The 12,906-nt window shown below is 39.4% G+C and overlaps 1 protein-coding gene and 1 pseudogene across 18 annotated transcripts in view; one reads left to right on the forward strand and one right to left on the reverse strand.

Moving 5' to 3' along the window:
* ADAM22 (ADAM metallopeptidase domain 22) overlaps positions 1 to 12,906 on the reverse strand; it is a 201,465-nt gene that overhangs the window by 134,252 nt on the left and 54,307 nt on the right. The gene's annotated exons all lie outside the window — the stretch shown is intronic.
* LOC102732043 (large ribosomal subunit protein eL32 pseudogene) lies at positions 4,936 to 5,459 on the forward strand (annotated as a pseudogene).

Raw genomic sequence — 12,906 nt, forward strand, 5'->3', positions numbered from 1 at the left:
GAGGGACAGCGCTCCAGGAGGAGTGCTGCTACACGTGGGTATGGCACCAGCCTCTCCCTTTTCGGCACACCACGGGTAGGGCCATTTAAAACCCACTGTATCAGGGTTAGGCAGCCATTACCAACTTCCAACTGAAGAAGACTACGGTTCTGACATAAAAGAGGCCCCAGGAGAAAAGATACTAAGAAGTCTGTCATCTTCATTGTCAAGTTCTTTAACACCAGCAGTTAGAACACCTTGGGTAATACTTAATGTCTGCTCATTAACACCACACCAGTACTCAAGAGAATGGGGTAAGTCACAGGTATGAGAGCAGAGCCTTTTCTGATTATCATTAGTGTTCCCCAGAAAAAAAATTTACTATCCATATAAAGAGACAACTTTCATTATTCTTTGTGAACTCTTATACAGTTCCAGGAACTTAACATTTATTTCATTTTCATCAGTATTATGGAAGATGATACCACTAGTTTTTCATGGTTTAATCGTTCAAAGAACAAAATATATTTAGAAGTAAGTTTGCTCCCTTAAAATTTTCAAAATCAGTAAGTTAAACTTTAAAAAGGTTAAGTGTCACTATGGAAAACTGTAGGAGACACCTCAAAAAATTAAAAATAGATGGGATGCCTGGGTGGCTCAATTCGATTAAGCGTCTGCCTTCAGCTCAGGTCAGGTCACGATCCCAGAGTCCTGGGACGGAGCCCGCTTCTCCCTCTGCCTGTGGCTCCCCCTGCTTGTGCTCTCTCTCCCTCCCTCCCCCTTTCTCTCGCTGACAAATAAATAAATAAAATCTTTTTAAAAAATTAAAAATAGAAATAGCATTTGAACCAGTAATTCCACTTGAGTATTTACCTAAAAACAAAAACAAAAACACTAATTTGAAAAGATATGTGCACCCCTATGTTTACTGCAGCATGGAAGCAACCTAAGTGTCCATCAATAGATGAATGGATAAAGAACATATGGGATGGGATGTGTGTGTGTGTGTGTGTAATAGAGTGTTACTCAGCCTTAAAAAAGCATGAAACCTTGCCGTTTACTACATAGATGGACCTAGAGAGTACTATGCTAAGTGAGTAAGTCACAGAAAAAGACAAATACCACATTATTTCACTTATATGTGGAAATTAAAAAAACAAAGCAAATAAGCAAAAAAAAAAAAAAAAAAACAGAATCAAACTCATAAATACAGAGAACCCATAGTTGCCAAAGTGGAGGAAGGTAGGGAGATGGGTGAAATAGATGAAATGGATTAAGAAGTACAAACTTCCAGTTATAAAATAAGTAAGTCATGGGGATGAAAAGTATAGCACAGATAATAAACTCAATACATAATATTTTTAAAACTTTGTATGAGAACAGATGGTAACTACACTTATCATGGTGATCATTTCCTAATGTTCTAATTGTTGCATTACTATGTTGTACATCTGAAACTAATATAATGTTGTACATCAACTGAACTTCAATATGAATAGATAGTAGAGCTAATGTGTCTTGCCCCTAGCTCAGTACTATATTGCCTGAAGAACTACATTTTTTCCCACCATATAAAAATGGAATGCTACTGAAGTTAATCATTTCTAGTTTAGTAGTTTACACATTTTTAATAGAGTTCAGAACAAAAATCCATTAGGTATGACATATCATGCTCTATAGTATACCATGATATATATTTTGATATTATAACTAAGCTCAATCTTTTTTTTATATCAAAAAAGGCAACAGGGCTCATATCTTAGCTACCAAAAGGCATCTGATACTACCTTTGTCCAAAGCTTTATGTAAACACTGTTATATCCTATCATTCCTTGCAAAGTAATCATGCAGTTTGCTTTCTAAGATTACTATGTTAAGAATCAGAGATAGTTATTGCTAAGAAGGCATTATTCACTGCTAAGGAACCATTTAAATAACATTTGACCTCCAGGGGTTTTCATGTTCCAAGTTTGTGTGCCTATAACAGGAAAACAGGAAGTGAACACACCACTGGGAGTCTTAAGAAGTGAGTTCAGTTGGAAAATCTTTTCGGATTTTTTTTCTTTCTTTACAACGAGGCTTATTGTCAATGCACGTTTGTGAATAAGGAAAAAAAGCAATCCTTTGTATTTCTACCCAAATCCCATTAATATCACTTTATTCTATTAGATTTGGCCTCTTTTTTATATATACACATACCAGTGTTTTTCTGTTACTGTGGTTATGCTAATTTGATAGAATAGTCTGATGGGAAAAAATCTAAAATACGTAATAGAATTTACTTATAAAATAGAAGGTCCCTTATAGAGGAGTTTATTAATGATACTGCTCTGTAATGGTTTTTGACCATGTTTTAAGGGGGAAAAAATGATACAAAAAGAGCCTGTGGCATTTAGAACAATCTGAAAAAACAGGTAAAACGGTGGTGTGTGGTTGGTAATCTGGGTCTTATACTTTCGGAGGACAAAAGGGAGGCAAAATTCTTTTTTGGGCATCTGGCATCAATACTGTTTGGATAATCTACATATGAGTTATCAAACAAACAAACATAATACATGGTGTTACTTCTTAAGTACCTTCCTATAACACAGAGTAGCAAATACCAGCCCTGGACAACAGTTCTTTATTAAAGAGTCCAGTCTGGATACCTGAAACAAGAGGACCTAAGAACAAAATAAGCTATAAGCTCCATGGAACCATCTCAGTCTTTGGGGAGATGGGAGAAAGTGGAAGTATACGAGGCTTCTCCATGATATTCAGTATACAAGGAGGGGAAAAGTGTGGGAAAGAGATGCAGAGCAAATGTATTTTTTATTTTTTTGTGAAAAAATCAGAAGAAACAAGAATATATACACCTCTACACTTGCATTTATAAAAACAAACAATGAAAGGAAAAAGAAAAGGAAAAAAAGCCAAAAATTAATAAAAATGATGACGGTATATGAGGAGAGGAGTTGGAAACTGGTGGAAGGGACAGAGATATAAGTGCAACTTCTTTGAGTATACCCTTTATATATTTTATTTTTTTTAAAGATTTTATTTATTTATTTGACAGACAGAGAGAGACAGCTAGAGAGGGAACACAAGCAGGGGGAGTGGGAGAGGGAGAAGCAGGCTTCCCGCTGAGCAGAGAGCCGGATGTGGGACTCGATCCCAGGATCCTGGGATCATGACCTGAGCCGAAGAAAGATGCTTAACGACTGAGCCACCCAGGCGCCCCATTACACTTTATATATTTTATATAGCTTTGAACACATATATGCCTTACATGTTTCAAAAATTAAATAAAAAAGAAAATATGCTGGCCCTATTTAAAAACAAACTGAAACAACTAACCTACAGATATACCAAACTGGTAACATAACTAAACAGAGAAAATAAGTAAAGTGAATTCAGAGTATAGTACTTTGACTGTACTTCATAAAAAAATATTCTAAGACCCAAAGAAGATATAAAGATACAAAGAAGATATATAAAGATACCTTAAACATCATTAAGCAGTTTTATGACTAGCAGGAATTAACTGTGTTACTGTTTTTAGGAACTATGAATTTTAGCTTAAGAAAAAAATACATATATAAAACACACCGTAGTAAACCTATTGCTATTTCTAATTTAAAAATAACTCACAGTTTTTAAGTCTGTCCACTAAAAGGGCCTTGAAGCAAGACCCCAATAGCAATAAACACTTCTAGGACACAGATTTCAGTCTCAAGAGCCACTCTCCACTTTTGTAGGAGTGAACTTGCTCTTTTGTCCTGTTTGTATTAATATCATTTAAGTTATAATCTTTGTTAGGCAGGACGCTAACCACCTGACAACAAGTAGGAAGACAGAAATATAATTAGAAAATGTTATATTCCCAGGGCGCCTGGGTGGCTCAGTCGGTTAAGCATCTGCCTTCTGCTGAGGTCATGATCCCAGGGTCCTGGGATCGAGTTCCGCATCCGGCTCCCTGCTCAGCTCCCTCTCCCTCTGCTTCTCCTCCCTACTAATGCTGACGCTCGCTCTCCCTCCCTATGAAATAAATAAAATCTTGAAAGAAAAGAAAGAAAGAAAGAAAGAAAATGTTATATTCCCTGGCAAAAATCAAGAAGCTTTAGGAAAGCAACTTTCAAACTCTAATTTGCATCAGGATCACTTACAGGCAGTTTAAAATACAGATGCCTAGGCTACACACCCCAGTAAAGCAGACTTATTGGGCCTGGAATGGGACCCACTACTCATTTTTATTAATCATGCCAGCCAATTCTGATGACAGTGATCAGAGAACACATTTGGAAAAACACAGCTTTAGGGAAAAGTGTAATAGACATTCTCTAGTTATACCATTCCTTCTATAGTTATTACATATGTGGAAAAGTAAGAAAGAGTTGACAGGGGTTGCCTTGGGAAACCTGGGTGACTCAATTGGTTAAGCGTCCAACTCTTGCTTTTGGCTCAGGTCATGATCTCAGTGTCATGAGATCAAGCCCAAGTCAGGCTCCCTACTCAGTGCAGAGTCTGCTTTTCCTTCTCCCTCCCCCTCTGCCCCTTCATCCGCATGCTCTCTCTCTCTCTCTCAAATAAATAAATAAATAAAATCTTTAAAAAAAAGTGGTTACCTCATGGGAAAGGAAAGTGTACAACTACCAAATTCATTTAAATATATATATTTTACATAACTTTGATCAAAAATAAAAACTCAAGGGTACCTGGGTGGCTCAGTCAGTTAAGCGTCTGCCTTCAGCTCAGGTCATGATCACGGGATCCTGGAATCGAGCCCTGGGTTAGGCTCCCTGCTCAACAGGGAGTCTGTTTCTACCTTTCCCTCTCTCTACCTCCCTCAAGTTATCTCTTGCTATCTCTATCAAATAAATAAATCTTTAAAAAATAAAAATTATTAAAAAAATTAAAACTCAAAGGGAAAATCAAATACCTCTGCTCCACCACACAAATTTCACTAGTGCGCCCCTCTCTTCCTCGGCGCTGCCTGAGGAGGTGGCAGCCATCTGTTACTGGGCATCATGGCTGCCCTCAGACCTCTGGTGAAGCCCAAGATCGTTAAAAAGAGGACCAAGAAGTTCATCCGGCACCAGTCAGACCGCTATGTCAAAATTAAGCGCAACTGGCGGAAACCCAGAGGCATTGACAATAGGGTGCGCAGAAAATTCAAGGGCCAGATCTTGATGCCCAACACTGGTTATGGGAGCAACAAGAAAACAAAGCACATGTTGCCAAGTGGCTTCCGGAAGTTCCTAGTCCACAACGTCAAGGAGCTTGAAGTGCTGCTGATGTGCAACAAATCTTACTGTGCAGAGATTGCTCACAATGTCTCCTCCAAGAACCGCAAAGCTATTGTGGAAAGAGCAGCCCAGCTGGCAATCAGAGTCACCAATCCCAACGCCAGGCTGCGCAGTGAAGAAAATGAATAGACAACTTGTTGTGCACGTCATATTTGTGTTAATAAAACCATAAAACTACAAAAAAAAAAAAACAAATTTCACTAGTGCAAAATGAAGCACAGATTTTTAGATTATTAATGAAAAAAATAATACATGAGAATACTAAACTTTAGCATTTGCTGGGACATGGTGCTTGCAGAAAAATCCAAGCTTCCTGGCTTCAGAAGTCAAGCTTTTAATATTTCCTGGGCTTTGCTTGGCTTTGGTAGGAAGACATTTAATGTACTGAGATGAAATGTGATGGTTGGAGGTCTGGTTTCATTTCCTCCTCCAGTTTCATCATGCAGCTGTTTTATTTGATCCAACTATATTCCTTTTACAACTTAGCTTCTCTGAACCTCTTTTCTGAAACCAAATGCTTGCAGTTATGCATGCCTGTGATGACTGATTCCACGTGTACAATGAAGGGTGTCAGGGATGGTGGACACAGCCTAATTACACGGACAGAGCCAGAATCTACAGTTGCTTTACTCTGCTTGATATCACATAATATGGAAATTATTTAGGCATTTTATTACTCTCTTTCTACCTCTTTAAAAACAGGACAAGACTTAACCTACTTCATAGTCAATCAATGTTTAAGTACTTCTCAATGTCTTCGTTAGTCTGCTCAGGCTGCTATAACAAAATACCACAGACTGGGTGGCTTCAACAACAGACATCTATTTTTCAGTCTAGGAGACTGGGAAGTTCAAGATCAGGGTTGAAAGTTGAAAACAACTTTTCCTGGCTGGCAGATGGCCACTTTCTTGCCGTATTCTCATGTGGCAGAGACAGCAAGCTCTGGTTTTTCCCTCCTGTTATGAGGGCACCAATCCCATCATGGGGGCCCCACCCTCATGACCTCATCTAAACCTTATTACCCTCCAAAGGCCCAACGTCCTATTACTATCACAATGAAGGTTAAGGCTTCAACAAATGAATTTGGGAAGACACAGACATTCAGTCTATATCATCATACCCAGAAAACATTTATGAGGGTTCAAATCAACTCAACCAACTTTAACCCCTAACTCCTTCTGAGATAGTTTTTAAAGTTCTTTTGATCTTCAGAAGAATGGTATATTCAATACCCACAATCCACTTCTTTTTCTTTTTAATTAAATCCTTGGTACTTACTTTATTTAAAAGGAGAGGAGAAGAGTGTCACAGTGTATGTTGAACTACTGGATGAAATTTCTACCCCATTCCAATGATCACTGCACAAACCAGAACATACATAGTCATAGCTCTGTATCAGAATCACCTGGGGAACTCTACAAATCTAGACTCCCAGGTCTTCCTCACCAGATGTGCTGACGTAGAATCCCTCTGGGTGGGACTTGGACTGGGAATCATTTCGCCTAAAGTCTACACCAAGCCTTAGCCTCACCCACTGCAGTGGACAATGATAGTTTTGTCTTTCCAAAATGATACTCCGCTTCTCTGGGGGAACCTGCTCCTCCCTCCCACAATCACATGGCAATCACAATGCCCCACACCTTGCTAGTCCCATGGAGAGGCACAAAAAAGTCACTGGTTCAAGAATTCTTTGGCCTCTTGGGCCCCAGAACCCTATACTGCCTGCAATCATTTTTTAGAAAGAGGCTATTTTCAGGAACAGAGAATGAAACTGACATAGAGAAATAGAGATGGAAAAAGAAAGAAATCAAGGAACAGATATGAAGCTGTTCAAATCTCTAATCCAGGTGACCCTCAGGCTAGCTCCAACCTGCTCACCTTCAATAGTTTGTTACCTGAGTCAACAAATTTTTTCTACTAAAGCCATGACCAATTAAAATTGGGGTGTCTGTCAACCTGCAACCAAAAGAGTCTTGAACCAAATTCATAAATGTACAATTCAGACTAGAAATCTCCTGTAATTTCACTTGAAACACATTTGAAATTAGGCCAGTTTCTGGCATCCTCTAGCCAGTGTCCTATGATGTGTCTTCTCACTGCTCCCCTACGTGATCTGTCCCAAGTGAAGCGCAGACAGAGGCAGATTTACCCTGAACCCAAGAATCCCTTCCAAGCACAATTCCCTTTCAAGTACTACGGGAGACTCTTGCAGTATGTTCACAGGGCCTTACATTTTTCTGTACTTGCAAAAGGTATTTAACCACAATGGGTTGGAATAGCTGTAGGCATTTTTGGCATCTAGACAAAGGGAAAGTAAAGTTGGAGGAATAGTTATGTGGTTCACATCACTTTTGTGTATAGGGAAGCTACTACTAGACTTAGTGGTATAGGAATGGCATCCAGGTACACTCCTAACGCCCACTGCACCCACTTAATCACCAACATGACAAGAAGGCGCACAGCCAAAGTCCTATCACCACAGGGCTGGGCCTTCTCATGCCTGACACTGAAGGACACAGGTAGTGGAGATGAAAGGTTTGAAATAAAAGCTAATCTGTCCAAAGTTTTTCCAGCCACCAGATGCCTGAAATTATAAGCAGAGGATTCCATTATCACTGATGCCTAGTCAAAATTCAAAGTGCTCTCCAGTCAGAAATACATTCAATATAAATGCACTATACTGTTTTTTTTTATGGGAATGGCACATTTTTATAAAGTTTGACTATACCATTTTAACTGCAATTTAAAAAGACATTTCAATAAAACAAGTGAAAAGTTATGATGCCTGATTTGGATATATACAAAGAATACCTTCTTTTGTCATTTTTAAATTTATTAAACAACTAAAAGGAAACTCAGATAAAAAAATTAATGAATCTGCAGCAAAAGTGACAAAGAACAGTCATGTAACCAATTTAAATTGTTTTGACATTGAGAAACAAATGTCATCATTTTTTTCAGATTGTACCAAAAGCAGCAATCCATCAAAAAGAAATAAAAACAATGAATAGGCTCTTGGGCTGCTTAAAAATCTAATTACAAAGAGGACTTAATCATATGATCATACTAGAAAAAGATCTAAATTTCTTACTAATTTGACATGAAATAGTGGTATCAGTAAAGGTAACGCAAAGCTCACAGTGTGCCACTGAATGAGGACACCGATGGCAAAACACCTAACAAGGGTTATTAATGCAGAGTATTTAAGATGAGTCACCGTCCCTCTAAAGCTTGAAATGCCATAAAATCTTACAGCACGTTATAATAGAGATTTTCCCAAATTTTGCCGAAAATCCCCCAAATTCACAAGGCATTATTAACAACAAAATGAAATGCTGGAAGTAATTTTTCTAAACTATCCATAATTGAAACTAAATTCCAATCAACTATACTACAGAAAAGACTGAATTATCTCCATTTCTCTCTACAGAAAATTATATTTCAAAATGATTATCACATTAAGAGAGGTAATTAGAAAGTACGCAGCCAAAATATGGTGACTAAAATACGGTATTAAAGTGGTCTGCTGGAGAATTCATTTTTTAAATGTTATTTTTCTGGATTTTATGATATTTGTTAGCTTTTTAAAAATGTACAATTTTCTTTTCTCATCCTATATAAATATTCATATCCATACCTAATTCTGTATTTATGATTTTGTTATTTTTTTCTTTAAAAGGGCCCAGAAAATTATACCTACCTTTCCAGGACTTACAGAACCCAGAACCAACCATGGATGGCTCAGCCCTATGTCATATTAATAAAAAGACTTCCACATGAAGTCAACCATTAGTTAACATATGGTTAACATAGGGCACCTCAGTGGCTCAGTCTGTTAAGTGTCTGCCTTCAGCTCAGGTCAGGATCTCAGGGTCCTGGGATCGAGCCCCGCGTCGGGCTCCCTGCTCAGCAAGGAGTGTGCTTCTCCCTCTCCCTCCGCCCCTCCCCACTGCTCATGCTTTCTCTCTCAAATAAATAAAAATCCTTAAAAATATATGGTTAACATGGCAGATTTAGCATCCCTCTCTGCCTGATCCCTTCACCCACACACCCACACACATCTGCATATAATAGGAATTCATTGGCAACTATGAGGTTCACGTCCATCTAGACCTAGAACCAAGATCTGAGCCTGTCAACCAGTATACTGATACAAACCTCCGTAAGAACAGGTTGGGTCTGAAAATAGTTCTATTCTAGTGTCTTAAAGCTGCACTTGTTTGAAAGCACTTGATCCCACGGTGATGGTAACAGCACTGGGCCCGCAGCCTCCAAAATCTGCCTTCTCAACAGGAACTGTCTGCTTATTCAGACAGCTTCTACCACCCCTGCAAGGCCCCAGATGCCCCCCACCTCCCCAGGCTCTGACATCAAGAAGATAGCCACAGTGTATTCCTGTAAGGTTAAAGAGCTGCCCTCTTCCTATCTCCTTCCTCCATGCCTAGTCTCCTTGACACATGGTCATCAACAACTTCCTGGCTAACATAAAATTCTCATTCAATCTGAGCCCACTATTCACAATCCCCAAAGCCTTGAAATGTACCCTCCTGGTTAAGGACTTTCATTGAAGATGGGAATGACCCACCCAAATATAGATTTGGCTTTCTCACCAGAGTGATTTTCTGCACTGACATTTCCTTAGAACATGCTGATTCCCTTCCCTTACTTCACCAACCTGGCCACTGGCTCAGGCAGTCTCCTATCCTTATAATATATAAATTTAATAGGAAGTGAGTAGGTGAACAGAGGATACAATTATTGTTTTATAGTAATATAGCATAAAATTCTCACATTCAGTGTTGGGGTATCCAAAAGTCAAACTACACTGGTGCTTAGGGCTTAGAAAATCAAGACCTTCCCCAACAAAAAAAATGAGAAAAAAAGATTTTTTAACTAAAAAGCATCCAAGTTATTAATCCAAGAGGCAGAATTTCACTGTTTTAGAGCATAAATGCTGGCACCAAACTGCCTCATTTTGAATCTCAGTTCTATCACAAACTCCATAGGTGGCATTATGCAATTTACTTAATCTCTCTGTGCCTCAGTGGACTGTGGTGAGTTTTGAACACATTTATGTATGTGAAGTGCTCACTTGGCATGCAGTAAGTGGTAAATGCTTTCATCATTTAGAAAACTAGAATTTTGTGGGATTTCTTTACCTTATATACCTTATAGCTCGGTGTTTTTATTTTGGGTTTGTCTTTTTTTTTTTTTTAATTTTAAGTAGGCTCACACCCACCGTGGAGCCCAACATGGGGCTCGAACTCACAACCCTGAGATTGAGAACTGAGCTGCAATCAAGAGTTGGATGCTTAACCCACTGAGCCACCCAAGTGCCCCCCTCAGTGTTTTTATTTTGAATTACATTTCACAAGGCCACTGTCCTTCAGTGCTTCAGGGATCAAAGCTCATAATTTGACCCTAGTCATACCTTGGGCCTTTATTCCCTTAACTGTGATCAAGAAAATATTAATAGGTGTTTTCTCACACACACACACACACACACACACAAATACATGATCAAGGAAGTTTGAGAAAAGCTGAGTTAAGCAAGTTCCTTTGCCTCCGGGCTTCTCAGAGCCTTTACCATGTGGCTATTTGTCACTGAGCTGACAGACAGTTAGGAAAGTATAGGAAAAAGATTCCGGGTCTCCACGTGGGAAGAGGCTTCTCAGGGCAGGCTACACAGCAGCATTCTCAGGAAGAGAAGTCCGCCTCCCAAGCCTTCAAATCCGCAAAAAAGCCCCAGCTGCTGAAATTCCCCCTTAAATAAAGATTCATTCAGGTTTTCAAGTCTTTTTTTAATAAATTTTTTTCTAGACTCTTAACTGTTCTAACTCAGACCTTGTATCTGCCTGTGTGCTAGGTGCAAGCAACCAGTAACAAGTCCATTTTGTTCCTCAGTGCTCGCTGGAGACTCCCCAGACAAGAGTGACTTCCCAGGTGCCACACGCTTAATCTACATATGAATTCAACAGGTGGACATAAGGCAGAGCATTTCCCAAACTTCTCTGATCATAGTAACTTTTCTTAGGAACACTGAAAATCATCTCCAGAAACAAATAGTTGTCTTTTGGCTCAGAGTTCCACTTTCTTAAAGAACAAGATTTCTCTACATGTGGAGACTATATTCTGTCCTCTATTCACTTCCCAAATTTGAAATAGCCAAATATTTTGTAATATCTTAGTTAACTGGGCATTCCACTCTGTCTTTTTGGAAAGATTTTTAAAGTGATTCTCAGGATATATCTAATCTGAGGGAACAACGCAGATGAATACAGTCCGTTCTAACTCCTAACAAGCTGTACTTAATACTTGAGTCTCAGCAGGACCACCACCCATCCATCTGATTGCCCCACCTCTAATACTGAGCAGCTGTAGATCCTTGGGCAAGTTATTTAACTTTTCTGAGCTTGAGTTTCTCCATATGTAAAAAAGAATTATCATGAGGTTTAAATGAGATAATGAATATAAAGTTTCTGGAACAAAGAAGGCCATTTTAAATGGTCGATTTCTTTCCTGAGTTAATAGCTGTTCAACTTTCTGTCTCTCGAAGTCTCCTTGAATTTGTTTATTCCAGATTGTTGAAGACTCCCCGTTCTCCACAGCATGCCTCCTGCAGCTGTCTGCCTTTCCCCAACAAAATTTTGAGTTTTCATAATTTTTCCTGTTTCATCTCTTTTCATTTTGACCCCACTGAGTCACTGAAAATCAGCATCAATTTTACAATTTGTGCAGCTACTTTTCTGGCAATAACGTGTACACTTGTGACAAAGGATTGGTTGTTCTAACTAAGGGTTCCAACACTTCACAAATTACATCCTCCTCTTATTTCAGCCAAGGATGAGTTTCTCCTAACCCTATTCCTTTGGGCTGAGCCCAACCTCTTTAAAACTGAATTGTTTCTTGGGTTAGGATCAAGAAGGAAGTAAAAACAGTCTCATAAAATGGCCATCCAATAGGGTGGAGGGCCATTCTCCCTAGGTATGATGCTTCTCATCCAAGTTGCATTAAAGGAGGGGGTTCTGCCTCACCCATACCATTGTACTTCTCTGTCCTCAATACATTTCTGGTCTTTTTTCCTCTCTGGTTCATTACAGAAAAGTTCCCTTTGAAATCTGGTTTGTTCTTGACTTTTATGAACACCCATCAGTTCTTTCTTAACTTTCAAGCCATTAAATATTCTTCTCATAGAGAAGAAAATAACAGTATCTTGTTCAGTGGCAAGTTGTTCTCCTGACACAGTATACCCTGAATTTGGTAAGTGTGCCCTGGAATCCTCCGCCCTCTCCACACTGGGGCCACGTGCTTTGAGAGAGATCAATTCCACTCCCCGCTCCAGGGGTAGGTCCAGACTGGCCCCAGCCACCGGATATGTCCTATTTCCTGGTTATGGTGCCTCGTTCAGAGATGGGCATGTGACTCAATTAAAGCTGGTGGAAGGGGCGCCTGGGTGGCTCAGTTGGTTAAGTGACTGCCTTCGGCTCAGGTCATGATCCTGGAGTCCCTGGATCGAGTCCCGCATCGGGCTCCCTGCTCGGCAGGGAGTCTGCTTCTCCCTCTGACCCTCCCGACCCTCCCCCCTCTCATGCTCTCTCTCTCTCAGTCTCTCTCTCTCAGATAAATAAATAAAATCTTAAAA

The sequence above is a fragment of the Leptonychotes weddellii genome, chromosome 12 (genome assembly GCF_054177405.1).
Source record: "Leptonychotes weddellii isolate Sample4059 chromosome 12, ASM5417740v2, whole genome shotgun sequence".
In the NCBI taxonomy this organism is placed as follows: domain Eukaryota; kingdom Metazoa; phylum Chordata; class Mammalia; order Carnivora; family Phocidae; genus Leptonychotes; species Leptonychotes weddellii.